Below are 18,606 nucleotides of genomic sequence, written 5' to 3'. Positions count from 1 at the left end.
CATATTTGTAAGTTTTTTTTTTTAAAAAATGCCATATTTAGGGTAATTAAGTTTTTATGCTATATATATCAAAATATATCTTCATTTTCCCATATTTTTGTAAATAACCCTTTTATTTAATAAAACAGAGGATCCAATCGATAATTTTTGCAAAACACAAAGTTTAAAATGGTATTTACCCAAAAAAATGTGGTATTGTAATAAAATGAAGAGGTTTTGGAGTTGAATTATTTTTCACTGTAAATTTTTGAATAGTTTATAGTATTTAATTATTTTATTGCATACAAAATTTTTTCTTATACTTGAAATTTTATTTTTGGTATTAGATTAAAAATCTATGAAATTAGATTAAAAAATTCTACTAAATGTAAAAAAATAAAAAATGTACCAGAATAAGATTTTAGAGGTGTACTCTAAAGTATGAAAACTAAAATGTTTATTTGCCTTTATGAAAACTTAAAATATTATTGCATATGAAAATTTAAATATTTATTTACCCTTATAAAGAAATATGCAGCACACCTCTAAAAAGTTGTTCTAATCTACTCTTGTTTGTTTTGGTATTTATAAGAGTTTTTAGTTTTTTTTTTTTTTTTCATAATATTTATGACCAACATATAAGATTATGAAAAAATTAAATTAAAAAGTGCTCATAAATATCAAAATAAACAGGTGATGTATTGCAACAGCCCTTATTAGGAATTTACTGTAGATTTTTTCCAAAATAAATATTTGAAGTTTAACGTTAAACTATTGTAGAGGAAAATAATAAAGACACCTCAAAACATTATAAAGACACTTAATTTCTATAAAATAATTAATACATATTTAACTTCATTACTAAAGTATATAAATTCTGAAATAATTGGTAGAATAGTCTAAAAATTTGACTAGTTGTCTAAACGTTTCAACTTTCAACCACCTATTGAAATTTTTGGACCAATGGTCTACAGGGTCGGAAGTGATTTTACAAAGAATTATCGAAATTAAGCCCAAAAAAAAAAATGAAAAATATATATGAAATAGGCTATTTTTCCAAGGGACTCCTAAAGTTTTAGAATGAGGGTATTTAAGAAAAATAAAGTTAGTTTAGATAAATATGGTAAGAAAACTTAATAAGAAAAAATATGGTATTTAAAATAAAAACTTAATATATATGGGATTGAATTACCATAAAAAATATTAAACTTCCCTTCATATTTTTTTTTTTAAAAAATAAAACAAATGAAACTACATTGATTGTCGAGTTGTCACTAGTGCCAGAAAAAGCGTCGGAGTTTACTGTTGGTGCTGGGAAAGTTGCCGGAGTTGCTGTCGGCACCGAAAAAGTTATCGGAATTGACATTGTCGCCAGAAAAATTACCGGAAAAATCACCAAGAAACCGGTTTCTTCATCAAGAAATTGGAAGGGGGCTAATAGGAAGAAGACTTGCTCGGCTATCATCATCAATGAGTTTGAGGCAGTCGCTCCAGCCAACTCCACTCTTGCACCAGCATCTGCGAGCATAGATGGACAACCCTTAGGGTCTGTCCATCAGGTCAAGCTTTTTGCGACCCAACCATAGATGGTCTTCTTGGAACCCTCCTGCCCCTGCCAAAACATGCAAGTATTAAGGGTTCTCAGGCCTGCTCGCAATATGCTTCGCAAAATTGGCGTTACCTTAGGACCTTCCAACAAGATGATTGGGATTTGACTAACAATAGCGACTATACAAGTCTCTTGGCAAGGAGTGTTGACCTCATGCAGTCGGTTAGTCCAACTTCCAATATTTGTTTTATTATTATTTGTTTATGTTATTTTTTTACTTCTTTCTTCTGACCTCATTTCTACGTAGGCTTCCTTCTTGACCTTTAGGACTCAACAAGAGAGTCTTCAAATTTCAACTAGCTTAAATGGGAGCTTCGTAAGTCTAATGACCATTGCGAGCTTTTGGCTAAGCAGTGGAATGATGCCCAAATAGAAATTTCTCTCCAAAAGAATAATATGTTTGTACGTCAGCATTTTGCATTGATCAACAATCAATTGCATGTTAGCATTTTTGTGTGTGGATAAAAACTGTTCAAACACTATAAACCAACGTTAAATCAACCAATCAAAAATATACAAAAAAGTGACCATATTATTAACTGTATTTTAGGAGCACGGTGCCTTGTATTATCCGTGTGTGAATAAAATGAAAATCCAACTCTTATGCATCTTTGAAGAAACAAAAATTAAAATCTATATTTTCAGATGCGTGGCGCTAGATGAATACGAATTTCTTGTTATCTTTGTGTTTAGAATTGAATAAATACAAGATTAAAATTTTAGAAAATAAATATAACGCAACACTTATAACAATATCTTCTAGTGATAAGTGTATTCTGAATTATACTTAATTTGGATTGGTCAGAAACTCCAGTTCTTATTCATTCAAATTTATATTTTTTGAATCTGTAATTTGAATATAGGAGGATTAGTTTTGTAAAATTTGAATTGTAATTGAGGGTTTAATTTGTGTTTCAAACTGCATATTTTTTTACCAATCGGTAATGATTGATTTTTTGATCAATTTTCTCTTCTTCTTAGGTCTTGTTATTGGAATTAACACTGAATCTTCGTCTGGTTAGGTTGTTTTGCTGTTGCCATCCTGGTTTGATTGCACGAAGGGTTCGAGGATGAGAAGAGTGGGTCGTATGGCTTGAATTTTTGTGTAAAAGTTATTTAAGTAATTTTGTTTATATGGGTAGTATAAATGTTAAAATAGTCGACCCAATGTAAAATTATAATATTTTTTTTTTTCGGTTATAATAGGAAAAATTCCTGTAAATATTTTTAATAAAATTTATTTTTAAAATTTGTTACAAAATAATAAAAATTATAAATATTACACAATATTAATTTATTTATTATGTCAAATATGATAATAGAAATTTACATGTACCACTTGACTTCCAAACATAATTTGTATTTTAAAATACAATGCAATTACTATGAAGCTCCCATAAAATCATATCAGTAGAGACTTTTAGAGGAACCAAATGAAGAAGACGATTCATGGAAGTAGGCAGTATTAGGAAAATAGAGTCAAAATAAGAAATAAACTGAGCTTGCACATCAGCCCAACAACATTCATATCACCCAAAACAAAACAAGAAAAAGAAAAATAAACCACCTACTTTATTATCTCCTTAATTTTTTTGAGAGTTGGATTAAATAAACAATGCCCCCATGTTTTGCATTAACATCTTCCTTCTTATTTCAGTTTTTCAGTCCAGATATTGCGATTCAACCATAGAGAGAAATTCATATCAATTTTCATAATTTTGTTTATTTTTATTTTTGATTTTAGAGCAATATAGCATTTAAGTGTGTATGTAGTATTTGTGTTAATATCTATTATATGTACGGTAAAATATGTTCAAAGTAACATAAAAATAGGACAACTTAGTAACTAATTTGTAACACTTTATCACAATTTTAAGTGGATAATTAAGTGAGATATTACACAAATGAATATGGAAATCAAAATTATCATTACACAAATGAGTAGAAAAACGTTGAGAATTAAGTTGGGTTGAAGGAGTTACAAAAATTTAAAATTGTGTATGCTAAAAAAGTATCGGGCGACATATCACCTGGAGTGCATTTTTCCGACTTAAATGGATTTTAATTCCAGCTTTTCTACCAACGTTTGTAGCATCTAAAACACTCGTTTATGTGCTTATAAGAGCCATAGAGTGATGTGTATTGGAGAACATTGTCCTACATGGATTAAATGTAAAAGTATTGAGCCATATATAAGAACATGTGCTACTCCACTCATTGCCAATTGGTTTTGAGATGGTACCCCATTATTCTCAACATGGTATCAGAACCATATCCCTTGCGGGCAAGTGATCATATCCAATCCGAACCTATACAGCCACCATCTTGAGGGAGAATATTGTGGACATTGTCCCACATGGAATAAATGGTAGAGAAGTGAGCCATATATAAGAATATGGGCTACTCCACTCATTGCCAATTAGTTTTGAGATGGAACCCCATGATTCTCAACATGGTATCAGAGTCATATCCCTAGCGGGCTTTCGATCCACACCTATGGTTAGCCAGCCGCACGAGATACAGATGGTGCAAAGACGCCTGAGATCCGAACAAAAATAAGCGAGCAAATGGCAGGGCCTGTGATAAGGTGATTCAAGATTGGTGAGCAAAAATAGCCACCATCTTGAGGGGGATATTGAAGAACATTGTCCCACATGAATTAAATGTAAAAGTATTGAGCCATATATAAGAACATGAGCTACTTCACTCATTGCCAATTGGTTTTGAGATGGAACCATGATTCTCAACAATGTGAGTATTGATATTGAAATTTTTGTTACCTAAACACTATGAATAGGGACTTATAGGGTTCATTTTTGTATCCTTTAATTTCTATCAAGAGAGCACTTTGCAAGAAATATTTTAGGCTTGATAAATTCATAAAATTATTTCCACTTCTTTGCTTTCCTAAGTGTTTGTGGTAGGAGAAATAAGCTTATCACTTAAATGGTTTCAATTTCAACCAATCTATAGTTGATAGTCAAGGTCGTGTAATTAATACTTGGGTTGATATCATTAATCGTGCTAATCTTGGTATGGAAGTTATGCATGAACGCAATGCTCACAACTTCCCTCTAGACTTAGCTGCTCTAGAGGTTCCATCTACAAATGGATAAAACTTTGGAATAATTACATAAGACACCATTTTTTGTAAAATATTTACATTTTTACGTTCAAAGAATGTTTTTTTTACATTTTTACGGTTTTCCAAAAAATAACACGAAAACAACATAAAATCAACAAAAAAATAACATAAAAGTAACATGAAAATAACAACAACAAAAAAAAACAAAAAATAACATACATATAACAAAAAATTAACAACAAATGAACAAAATTTCAACATAAAAATACCGTATTTTATGTAAATAAAATCAAAAAAATCGTAAAAATGTTTAAAATTCCGTGAAACCGTATTTTTGTTGTTTTTGTACATTTGTGAAATTAACCCTAAAACTTTAGTATTAGTCTATATGAGTAGTTATTGAAAATAAAATTAAAGGAGCAATACCAAACTCATGGTCTTAGTGTTGAGATTGCTCTCACATCTTCTTTATATTTTATGTAATTTACTTGTTTATAGTATTTGAGTTGTGTTATTCTCTATTTTTAGTATGTTTTCTTAGTGAGCTGTAACTTTATTTAATTTATTATAGTTTTTGTATTGTTGAGCATTGAGTGGTAATTATCAATATTTTCCAATAATTTCAGTCATCTACAATGTAGTGGAGACCAGAGATCAAATTTATGTGTATTATTTTATTCTAAAGACGTTGAGGATGAGATAGTCTACTTGCACATTCTTAATGGGAAATTTCACTTTTTGGCCTTAATAATACAAGCCATATCAAAATTTATACCCTCCTTTAATTTGTACAAATTTAGTCCATTGATTACATGAACTTCCCATTTTACCCTTTTTTTTAAAAAAAATAAATAAAATAAATTTGGAAAAAACTAAAATTGGTCTTTCTCTCTCTCTTCCCTCTCTCTCGTGCACACTCTCTCTCTCTAGAAAAAATTGAAAAAAGTTCTCAAAAATTTCCCTCTTTCTCGTCCGTCCCTCTCTCTCTTCCCTCTTGAATGGTTGTTTCTCGGTGGGTGTTGGTGGAAAACCGAAGCACAACCCAATATCACTCAAGAATCTTACACCATTATAATGGGTAAGTTGTGTTTTAAGCATTTTGTTTGACTTTATGTAGTTTAAAATTGTTATATGTGTGTTATTTGTTGGAACTGCTGTTTTTTGGTCTGAAATTGTTGAGATCTGGCAGATCTGGTTTTCAGTCGAATTCTGGGTTTTCCAGTGTTATCGATGATATATCGATAATTTGTCGATGGTTTGTCGATGATTACACAAGGAAAGGTCAGTGACGACCATTATCGACGTTATGTCGACATAATGTCGACATGTTATCGACATTAAGCAACCAAAAATTATTTACAATTTGTCGACATTTTGTCGACAGCATGTCGACAAAAAGCATTTATCTTTTTTGAGAAATTGTCGATATTTTGTCGACACCATGTCGACAAAATATCGATGCAAGTGAAAAAAGCCATAAATAAAACATAACATAACATTAAAGTAACATAAAATAAAATAACATAAAAACATAACATAAAAAAACATTAAAAAAAACAGAAAATAGAGTTCATAAAAAAAAAAAAAACATTAAATAAAACTCACCACAAGCCATAACATAACAAATTATTTTTAAAAAAAAATTCTTTGGCTTGTGGGTGAGCCTTGCAATACTTGCATAATGTTCCAGGCTTCACCGGTTTACCGTTAAAGATGCCTAGTTTGCAACGACGGCATCCTTCGGGGAACCCTGGTGGTGGAGCCGGCCATACACCAGTTTTGCAAAAATGTGCTTCAAGTTGCCTGAACCTGAACTCGTTCCCACATCGTTCTCTTTCGAAAGCTCTTTGGGCGTAAAAAACTTTCTGCATTTCAGGAGTAATTATGCCAACATCAGGCTCCTGCTTCAGCTCTTCAGGAGTTAAGATGGGGAATTTGCCTTTGTTCTTTCTTGGCGCCATATTTAGAACTTAAGAATAAGAGAAATTTTTAAGAGTAAGAGAGAAGTAGAAGACAAGAGCACTTATGAATAAGGAAGGGATTTGCTTTTATAGAGCAGTAAACATGTTGGGAATGTAGGAAAATTAAATGGTCATTAAATGTGTAACTGTACAGGTAAAACGCATGAAATTGTGTATTTGTCGACTGAATGTCGATACAATGTCGATATGTTGTCGACAACATGCCAATTTAGTGACACTGCTAACGTATTTGTCGATACCATGTTGATGTCATGTCGATAGGACACGTGTCTGACATGCAACGTGTCAGTTGGGAAGGGTTGTTGGGAACGTAGGTAAAATTTATTAACATTAAATGTGTAACCGTAAAACACGAAACGCATGCACTGTGTGTTTGTCGATTGAATGTCGATGGTGTGTCGATGCTATATCGATGGCGAGCATGCTTGGTGTGGTTGTCGATGTTATGTCGATATTATGTCGACACAATGTCGACAATTAGTGTCATAAATTCTGATATTGTGGTTATCGACATTATGTCGATTGATATCGATGGGATGTCGATTTTTATTTTTTTTGGGTGTTTTTTCCTTTACTCACCTTGTTTTTTTGGTTTGCAATTGCAGGAGAGAAGGTGTTCCTTGTTGTATCGTACGATGGTGTTTGGTTATGTGAGAATTATAATTGGATCTACAAAGCAAATAGCAGCTTGACGTTGACAGTTACAACTGAGACAACCCTACAAGAACTGCGACAAATTTTATATGAAGAGTTGGAAGTTGATCCGGTAGCGTATGATTTAAAGTTGGAGATTTGTTCCTTGTACATGAAGAGAAAAATGGTTGCGCCAGAGGTTATTAAGAGAGAACGCCAACTGAGAACGTTCTTAGAGATGAGGGCAACAATGTCAAATACAGAGTTTATGCCATTATTCGTGACCAAGGTGAGAAAAGTTGGGAATTCGGAGCCTACACCGCCTACTAATCCTTTCCCTCGAAGTGTGGTAGGGTCTTGCATTCCCGAAACAGATGTTGGGATTGGTGTGAATGAGGAGGTTCCGACCAATTTAGAGGTTCCAACCAATTTAGAGGTTCCGACCAATGTAGGGCAAGAACAAGAAGCGACAGGATTTCATCAGTTTGAAGAGTTCGATACAACCTTCTACAATAACGATCCTATTGTAGATTTGAATATGGACGATGAACATAATTTGGCAGTCGATGAAGCCGTACCGGGACCATTGTTGAGGTTAGAGTGTGTACCGAGTAACCAAGGTACACAGCGAGAACGACAACCTCGTAGTGAAAATCGCACTACACCTGGAACTAGCAGTAGTCGACAAGGCAGAACTGAAGAACATGCTCGTCATTCAACCTTCTCAACGTTCGATCTCCTCTTTTGAAGTTTGTACCAAGTTCAAAGCTCCCATGTGGACAAAGGAAGATATAATGGAAAATCATGAGCTAACTACTTGTTTACAAAGTAAGGAAGCAGGGGTGATAGAGCTTGGTAATTTTTATGAAAACAAGGAAGAACTGAGACAAGTAGTGGGTAGGTTTGCACTTAATAACAATTTTGAGTGGATGGTGAAGAAGTCATCCCCTGATGTGTTGTACGTTACATGCAAGGCTCCAGATTGTAAATGGAGATTGAGGGGGAGGAAGAAGATGCATTCTGACAACTTTGAGGTCACTGTATTTCACAATGAACACACATGTAACTTGAATGCGAGACGTTCAGATCACCGTCAAGCAGCACCATGGGTAGTTGGCCACCTTATTAAGGGGAAGTACACCCAAGATGGAACTAAGTACAAGGCTAAAGACATACAGAGGGACATGTTTGACAACTATGGTATCAGTATGAGTTATGTGAAGGCGTGGAGGTGCAGGGAGATGGGACTTACGTATGCTAGGGGTACGCCTGAGTTTTCATACATGAAGCTTCCTGGGTACTTGTACATGCTGGAACAGAAGAATCCAGGTACCATTACTGACTTGTACTTAGAGGATGAGCGGTTCAAGTACTGTTTTATATCACTCGGTGCATGTAGAAGGGGCTTTTCTTTTTGTCGTCCTGTTTTGAGTATCGATGGCACCTTCTTGAAGACGAAGTACGTCGGTATAATGTTAGTTGCTGTGGCATACGATGCGAACAACCAATTGTTGCCGGTTGCTTATGGTATCGTTGACAGTGAGAATAACGACTCCTGGACGTATTTCTTACAGAAGTTGAGGGTAGCAATTGGCGTGGTTGAGAACTTAGTGTTTGTGTCAGATAGGCATCAAAGCATTGATCATGCTGTTGAACTCGTTTTTCCCGAAGCAGTCCACTGTGCATGCTATCACCACATTGTTATGAACGTGAACGCCAAATTCAAGACTGATGCTTTTCACAACCAAATATATAATGTTGCTTACGCATGGTCGAAGACTGAATGCGATAGAGAGTTCGAGAAGCTTAGAAAGATGAATCCGGCCATTGCTGCATATGTGGAGAGTATAGGGTTTGAGAAGTGGGCTCACCCTTATTGTTTGGGCGATAGATACAACATCACGACGAGTAACGATGCTGAAAGCTTCAATAGTGTCATAGAAGAGTTCAGCAAATATCCAATAACTACTTTGGTTGAATTTATCAGGTTCACACTCCAATCGTGGTTCGCTGATCGCCTCGAAAATGCTGACAAATGTACCACCCCTTTGGCCACGCTCTCTGAAAAAAACTTGGCAAAAATTCATGAAAATGCAAGGTACAGGCGCGTCCAACGAAATGGAGCCAATTTATATAACGTTGGTAGGGGACCTAACGGTGAAAGAGGTGGTGATGTGAATCTAGTTGAAAGAACATGCACCTGCGGCGTGTTCACGTTATTGAAACTCCCTTGCCTTCATGCATGTGCCGCGGTATTGAAAACGAACACAAGTGTGTACACGCTTTGCTCACCTTATTATTCAAAAGAAACGTGGAGGAAGATTTACGATGATACCATCAATCTTGCTGGTGACGAGGATGATTGGGTTCTCCCAGAACACATCAAGAATATGAAAGTTGGGGTACCTGTGGAAAAGAAGCCTGTAGGTCGTCCAAGAAAAAGCAACACTAGAAGAAGACGGGAGAACCGTTTCCCGTCTGGTGATAAAAAAGGTTTTGTACCACGAAACTGCAGCCGCTGTGGCAGTTCAGGCCACAACAGAGCAACATGCAAAGCCCGCATTTGATGCGTCCTGTACTTATTCGTTGTAATAACATGTTTTCTATTGGGAAATTTGATATATTATAATGATGCATATTTTGTCATCATTTGTTTTTATTTTCATGTGCTAACGAAATTATATATATATATCTAAATGAGTTCATCTGCAGCCTCCTGAGTTTCTTTATTGCTCGAAAATATCTAAATGGCGCACATTCTCCGAAAATATATCTTTTTTACTTACCACAGTTCATATTAATTTATCTACCTATATAATATAGCATAATAGACATATATATGGTATAATGTCGAGGTTGAATATTTTTTAAATATTTTAATTATTTTTAGGTTTAATAGTTATTTTTGTTGAATAATATCGATATTTTATATTTGAAACCACGAATAATTATCAAAATTTAAACGAAGAGAAAGTCTATATATACATAACTGTAATGTTAATTACACAAAATATACAATGTCCCAATAATTACACATATAATCAGCCGACATTTTGGTAAAATAAATCAACACACCACCGTTGACGAAACATAGCTATCCGGCCTGGCGTCACATCGGTCAATCCACGTTGCATCATGAGATGCTCCACATACTCAATGCAATAGACGCCACAATCACCACTAAATGCAAAATAAAATGTAAAGTCAGTCTAACGTAAAACATATTTTAATACTATAGTACTTTTTTATCGCTATGTACCTGGTTGTTGACTTCGGAACTAAGTCGTGAGTGGCTCGAGTCGAGTGCATTTTTGGAAGCACCGTGATGTCCCTGTTAGTTAACGCCATGATCTGGTTGTTATGTGGAAATTCCCCGGTTGCAAGGATTAGCGAGGGCAGCAGTTCTCCCCAAGTCTTCAGGATGGGTTCCATGGCGGTCCAATGACAGACGCTGGAATCACAGTCGTAGACATTAATTTTCCACAGCTCTATGTCGACTTCAAGTGTGACCCAGTGCCTTGCCTCGGGAAGATGCAGAACGAAGTAAATAAACTCGTTACCCCTCCATCTCTCAAAGACTTGGGACTGTAATTACAGAGAACAACGAAACAATTAACAAACCATAATAATCCTCCCAAACAATTAACATTTAAAATCTTACTAAAACAATACCTTATGAACCCCTCTGCAGTAGTCCAGGGTATAATCCTCCCACACAAAGTTTCTCCTCGGACCCTTGTGGCTCGTCCATGCACTGCTGATCATGGTGGTCACGAATGTGGAGAGAATGACACCCTTCTGAGGAAATGTCAGTGGATAGTCGGTGCGTCGCCTCCTCAGCATATGCATTGCTGCATCTATATGCTGCATATAAAGGGAAATGTCAGTTAGACAAAAAAATATATTAATTGCACATAAAGTTGTAAAGTGAAGTAATATTGTAAAATACTTTACTTACGTCATCTGTAAGCCATTCCTTTGGTGTGAGCATTATCCAAAAGAATCCTGGACCGTAATCACCACTTCTCAAATCCTGAAGTCGGTGGTTCGGAATGAGTCCAACACACCACTTTCGGAAAGTGGTTAACAATTTCTCATCCGGTGGCTCCAGGGGATCAAACATCGAAGATGGCCTATGTCTCCTCTTCATCTCCGTATAGTCACCGAACCATACAGGAGGATTTCTCTTCCTCTTCCGACTCTTAACCACTGCAGGTTGTGCCTCTTGTTAATTCCATTTTTGGCATATTTAATTGACAAAAATATTTTATTATTTAATGTATATTTCGGCTGGCATATATTGATATGGTTTCCATATTTGTGTAAATCAAACTTGAAAGGAAAGTTGTCTAGCTTTCCTATTTTTGGAAAATGGTAAGTTTGGTTACCCATTTCGTTTTTATCTAACCAGCTGTGTAATCTGATCTTGTGTTGAGTTTCCCATTTTCTTAGATCAGGTTTCTTGAAGAGAAAACCGGAGCTAGACTTTCCTTTTCTATAAAAGGAAAGTTGTAGTTACTGCCCACGATTCTGTATGTACAGAAACGGAAATTCCTGGACTGATTGAAGAATTATTTTAGGGAAGTTTCTAGTGGGTTGAGGTCTTGTTCAGACCGAATGTAAGCTGTCTATGAGATGTATATTCATTATAAATACATCTTATAGCTGCTAGGTTTTGTAGCTCTTTCACACACTTAGAATTGCTTTCATATCTTAAGGAAAGAGTGTCTTTGTTTAGTACCTCTCTTGGTACCTCTCTTGTATCTTTGAATTTCATTCATATCTTTAGAAAAGAGAGTCTTTGATTTGTAGAGAAGAGTTGTTCTACTCTTACTCTGTTTATTTGTTGTTTGTATTGTCTTGAGTCTGTATTCAAGTCTACAACGAAGAAGAACATCAGTGCACCTTCGGGAGAAGGGTATTTACAAGCTTTCGGGAGATTGCTTTTGAAGTCTTGCATCGGGAGGATACAAGCACACAACCTTCGGGAGATGGTTGTATAGGCTTTCGGGAGATAGCCTTTAAGCCTTGAATCGGGAGGATTCAAGCACTCTTCAAGGTGATCGAAGGGAGTTCGAGCACTTGGAGTTTTATCAAGATTCGGTTAGTAGGTGGAATACATCAAGCTTGCGGCATACAATAAGAGGGAGTCTATTTATGCATAAGTCAATTACTTTGTATTTTTGATACCGATCTAATGAATCTTATCTCTGGCCGTGGCCCCGTGGACTAGTAACAATCTGAAAGGATTGTTGAAACCACGTACAAAAATCTTGTGTGTTTTTACTTTTATGCACTGTTTGTTTTTCTGGGTTTCTCTGGAGTTACAGAGTTGCATTCTGTAACTACAGAAAACTGTTTTCAGTACCAGTTTTATTATTCCGCATTTAATTAATCATTTAATTAAATAATCAAACTGGGAATATTAAAATACGGAATGTCAATTGGTATCAGAGCAAGTCACTAAATTCTTAGTGAGATCTTGAGGTTATTCCGTTTAACTTGTTTTGTGTGAGATGTCTTTGTTTGCAGAAGGAAGTTCCATCTCTAGACCTCCTCTATTGAATGAGTCGAATTATCCTTATTGGAAGGTCAGGATGAGAGCTTTCATCAAATCGCAAGATGAGAAAGCATGGAGAGCTATTCTTACAGGTTGGTCTCAACCTACTGAAAATGATGAAAAAGGTAATACTCAGGTAAAATCTGAACTCAGTTGGACCACTGAAGATGAAAAACTGTCTGGTTATAATAATAAGGCTTTACATGCTATTTTTAATGGTGTTGGTGAAGGTTTTATTAAATTAATCTCATCTTGTGAATCTGCAAAAGAAGCATGGGAAATCCTTCAAATTCAATTTGAAGGTACTGCTGATGTAAAGAGATCACGATTTACCATGCTTCAAACTAGATTTGATGAATTGAGAATGTCAGATACTGAAACTTTAAATGATTTCTATGAAAGATTATCTGACATCTCTAATGAGTTTTTTGCCTTGGGAGAAAAACTAGATGAATCTGTCTTGGTTCGAAAAATTGTTCGAGTTCTTCCTGACAGGTTTGATACAAAATTGCTTGCAATGGAAGAGGCAAAAGATTTTGGCAAAATGAAGGTTGAGGAACTCATGGGATCTTTAAGAACCTTTGAGTTGAATCAACAAATCAAGAAAAAGAGTAAGCAAAATCTCTCGAATGAGAAAAGCAAAGGTATTGCCTTTAATGCTTCTGAAAATATTGTTTCTGATGATGAAAATGATGATGAAATGGTTCTATTGGCAAAAAATTTCCAAAAATTCTTGAAATCTGGTGGAAATAAAAAGTTCTTTTCAAAGAACCCAAAAGGTAACATTTCTGGTAACATTCCCTCTAAACCTTTTCCATCTAACAATAAAAAAGGTATTAAATGCAGAGAATGTGAAGGTTTTGGTCACACTCAATCTGAATGTGCTAATACCTTAAAGAAAAATAAAAAGGGATTGAATGTTACTTGGAGTGATGATTCTGAGAGTAGTGAGGATGAAAAAGAAAAAGTTGTCCTAACAAGTGTTTTGTCAAGAAATTTGCAGGAAAAAGGAAAAAGCATTTGCTTGAACAATATCCTGATCAATGACAACAAGGAAGAATCCAGATCCGAATCAGATGAGTCAGAAATTGATGAGGATTCCATGATTGAATCCTACAAGGTAATGTTTGGTAAGTGGTTGGAAACTAGTGCTGAAAATCGCTCCTTGGTTAAAGATAATAAAATTTTGTGTAACAACATTAATGAGTTGGAAGATAAACTCAAATGTTGTGAATCTGAATTGTCTTTAAAAGAGTCAAAAATTATTTCTTTAACCAAGGAAATTGATAACATTAAAAAGAATGTTAAAATGTTAAATCCAGGTTCCACCATCTTTGAAAAAATTCAAAAATCTGGCCAAACCAATCATGCTGGGCTGGGTTATGTTCCAAATCAACCTGTGTCTAATACCACTAATAGTTTTGTTTCTGGAAGAACTGTTTCTACCTCGCAGGTTTCTGTCTCGACAGCAAAGCACTCTGTTGTTACAGAAAAGAAGCAGCACGGTAAGTTTGACAACTTCAAAGGGAAAGGAAGACGTTTCATTCCTATTTGCCATTTTTGTGGAGTAAAAGGTCACATTCGACCTAAATGCATAACCATGCATAACATGTTTAAATCTAATTACATTGGAAATAAACATGTTTTACAAAAACAAAAATGGGTTGTCAAAAACAAATGCTTGGTAGGTTCTACTTGTTTTAAAACTGTTGCTTCTAACATGTGGTATTTTGATAGTGGTTGCTCCAGACACATGACAGGTGAAAAAGAATTTCTTGTGAACATAAGACCATTGCACTGTGGAGAAGTTACATTTGGTAACGGTCTTACTAGTAAAGTCATAGGAATGGGAACTCTCAAGTTCGAAGGGCTTCCTAAACTAAAGAATGTCATGTTGGTTGAAGGACTAAAAGCTAATCTACTTAGCATTAGTCGGATTTGTGATCGTGGTTATACTGTGAGCTTTGATAGCAATCATTGCTATGTATATAATATTCTTGATGAAATTGTGTTACAAGGGCTGCGATCTAGTGATAATTGTTATACTCTCACTACGCATGCCACTTGTCATTCTGTCATTGAAAATGTTACTGACCTATGGCATGAAAAACTTGGTCACATTCACTTTAAAAATCTGAAAAAATTATCTCGTTTCGGGGATTGTTCGAGGATTACCTAAATTAGGTAAAGAGTCATTGGGAAAATGTGGTCCATGCCGATTAGGTAAGCAATCGAAAATTTCTCACAAGAGTGTCCCGGATGTGAATACTTCCGAGTTCTCGAACTCTTGCACATGGACTTAATGGGTCCAATCCAGGTAGAAAGCTTAAATGGTAAAAGATATATTTTTGTTTGTGTTGATGATTTTTCTCGATTCTCATGGGTGGATTTTTTGAGAGAAAAATCGATACTTTGAAGCTTTCCAAACTCTGTGTTTGAAATTACGAGTTGAAAAAGATTGTAACATTGGCAAAATTGTTAGGATTAGGAGTGATCATGGTAAGGAATTTGAAAATACCGTATATGATGAATTTTGTAAAGCTAACGGTATTTCTCATGAATTTTCTGCTCCTAAAACTCCTCCACAAAATGGAGTGGTTGAAAGAAAGAATCGTACTCTAGCAGAAATGGCTAGAGTAATGTTGAATAGCAAGAAGCTCACAAAGCGCCTTTGGGCCGAAGCCATTAACACTGCTTGCTATACCATCAACAGAGTATTCTTGCGCCCATGTACTCACAAAACACCATATGAAATCTGGAAAGGTAAGAAACCAAATGTAAGTCACTTTCATGTGTTCGGATGTAAGTGTTATATTTTACGAGATCGTGATTACATTGGTAAATTTGATTCTAAAAGTGATGAAGGTGTTTTCTTAGGATATTCCACAAATAGTAGGGCATATCGTGTGTATAACATGAGAACCCAAACTGTTATGGAATCTGCTAATGTTGTTGTTGATGATCTAAAAGATTTTTCTGAGTTTTCCACAGAAGAACAGATTGAAGATTTGCTTGAGAAACCTTCTGTGAGGAAAAGGAACCTGACGAAGCTTCAGAAGCAGTCGTCGAGGTTACTGTGCAGGAATCTGTTGCTACAGAAAATCCAACAACAAAAGAATCCGAGTATCCTTTAAATTCAATCACTGATCCAATACAGAGGGAACCATCCTCCAGGGTTAAAAAGAATCATCCTTCAGATCTCATCCTTGGAAACTTGGATGAGAGCATGGTTACAAGAAGAAAATATGCCAATATAATTCAATTTTTATGTTTTATTTCTTCTTTAGAACCTAAATCTGTAAAAGAAGCTTTAATGGATGAAGATTGGTTTTTAGCTATGCAGGATGAGCTTCATCAGTTTGTTCGAAACAAAGTCTGGAAAATGATTCCAAGACCACCGTTTGTGAACATCATTGGAACCAAGTGGATCTTCAAAAATAAGAGTGATGAGTTTGGCACTATCATTCGAAACAAGGCAAGGTTGGTTGCCCAAGGATACACTCAAGTTGAGGGTGTTGACTTTGATGAAACATTTGCTCCGCAGCTAGACTGGAATCGATCAGGTTACTTCTTTCCATAGCTTGCATTCTTGGTATTAAATTGTATCAAATGGATGTCAAATCCGCTTTTTTGAATGGGCTGTTAAAAGAAGAAGTGTATGTGGAACAACCTAAAGGGTTTGAGGATCCACATTTTCCTGATCATGTTTATAAGTTAGACAAGGCATTGTATGGTCTAAAACAAGCACCACGTGCTTGGTATGAGCGTCTAACTGAATTCTTGCTTTCTCATGATTACAAGAGAGGAAATGTTGATAAAACACTTTTCATCAAAAACATTAATTCTGATGTGATTGTTGCTCAAATATATGTTGATGATATTGTGTTTGGCTCTACCTCTAACTCTGAAGTGCAGGTTTTTGTTTCCCAAATGCAAAAGGAGTTCGAAATGAGTATGGTAGGTGAACTCACTTATTTTCTCGGACTTCAAGTGAAGCAATCAGATGAGGGAACTTTTGTCACTCAAAGCAAGTATGCAAAGAATTTGGTGAAAAAGTTTGGCCTTGAAAAAGCCAAACATACCAACACTCCCATGAGCACTACTTTGAAATTAAGCAAAGATGAACAAGGAGTAAAGGTAGATCAAACTTTGTATCGAAGTATGATAGGAAGTTTGCTTTATCTTACTGCTAGTCGTCCTGACATTTGCTATAGTGTTGGTGTTTGTGCACGTTATCAGGCTAATCCCATGGAATCCCATCTTTCTGCTGTGAAAAGAATCATTCGCTATGTAAATAGCACTATTGATTTTGGGATTTGGTTTTCAAAAGACACTAATTCTAACCTTGTTTGCTTTAGTGATGCTGATTGGGCAGGTAATGCTGATGATAGAAAAAGTACTAGTGGTGGATGTTTCTATCTTGGAAACAATTTGGTTTCATGGCATAGCAAGAAGCAAAACTCAATCTCTCTGTCCACCGCAGAGGCTGAGTACATTGCTGCGGGTAGTTGTTGTACCCAATTGTTATGGATGAAACAAATGATGGCAGATTATGGGTTTGATTTGAAAACTTTAACCATCTTTTGTGATAACACTAGTGCTATAAACATTTCTAAGAATCCTGTTCAACACTCTCGCACTAAGCACATAGACATTCGTCATCACTTTATTAGAGAGCTTGTGGAAAATAAAATTCTTGTCTTAGAATATGTTGAAACTAGCAAACAAATTGCAGATATTTTTACTAAAGCTCTTGACTCGGTCCGATTTATTTCTCTAAGGAAATCCTTAGGGGTTTGTACTGTTTAATGCTTTTATTTTTCCATAGTCCTTGATATTTGAGTTGTCTTAGAGTTCATAATGTCTTGTCTTTGTCCTAGAAGAAAATTTCAACCTTATAAGAATTTCAGTCATTATTTTATTGCTAATATTGTAATATTATGATGTCATACAGGTTTGTCAGGAAAATTGTCCAGTCCTCACAGGAATATTCAGGTTCATCAAACAGTGTTATGTAAGCTACCATTTTCGAATGATGTTGTTCAAAAAACTGTGTGTTCAAGCTCCATTGGATGAATAGAGCTACCTATCTCAATGTGTGAAAGCCATCTCTGAGTAAGTTGGAACTATGTAATTAGGAGTTATGTAGAAGATACGCTACCATTGAAAAGGGCTACCATTGAGGTAGTGTGACAAATAATTTTCCTATGGGTACAATTTATCGAAAAGTCTTTTTGACAAATTGGGCAATGTTCCCTGCTTACACTTTCACACACTAATGCTTGACACAGTTTGTGGTAAAATTTGTTTATTCTCGAAAATGGTGTTATAAAGCTATTACATACTGTTTGATGTACTTTAATATTCTTGGTGATGGAGTCAATTTTTCCTGTGAACCGGTATGACCTCATTCTATTACTTCATTAGTTTGATAAAATAATTTCTGATTATTCTTATGAGTTTGATTTTTTCATCAGGGACAAAGACAAATGGACATTGTGAATTCTAGTTGCAAAAATATCAAGGTTATTTTATTTTTCTGTCTTTTAATCAAAAAATAAAAAAAAAACAATAAAAAAAATAAATACAAAAAAAAAAGGGTTCGTGATCGAGTAGTCAAGTGAGCTTTGTTAAAAATTTTGTTATTTTTTTGTTATGTTTCATTATGTTCTTAGGCACAATTTTTGCTCTTAAGTGGTGATTAGTGTTTTTGTGTCTTGGTGTGTTCTCTTGTTCATTATTTGCATTTTTTCTTTGG

Source organism: Cannabis sativa, chromosome 8 (genome assembly GCF_029168945.1).
Source record: "Cannabis sativa cultivar Pink pepper isolate KNU-18-1 chromosome 8, ASM2916894v1, whole genome shotgun sequence".
NCBI lineage: Eukaryota > Viridiplantae > Streptophyta > Magnoliopsida > Rosales > Cannabaceae > Cannabis > Cannabis sativa.
Note: the sequence above shows the minus strand (reverse complement) of the source record.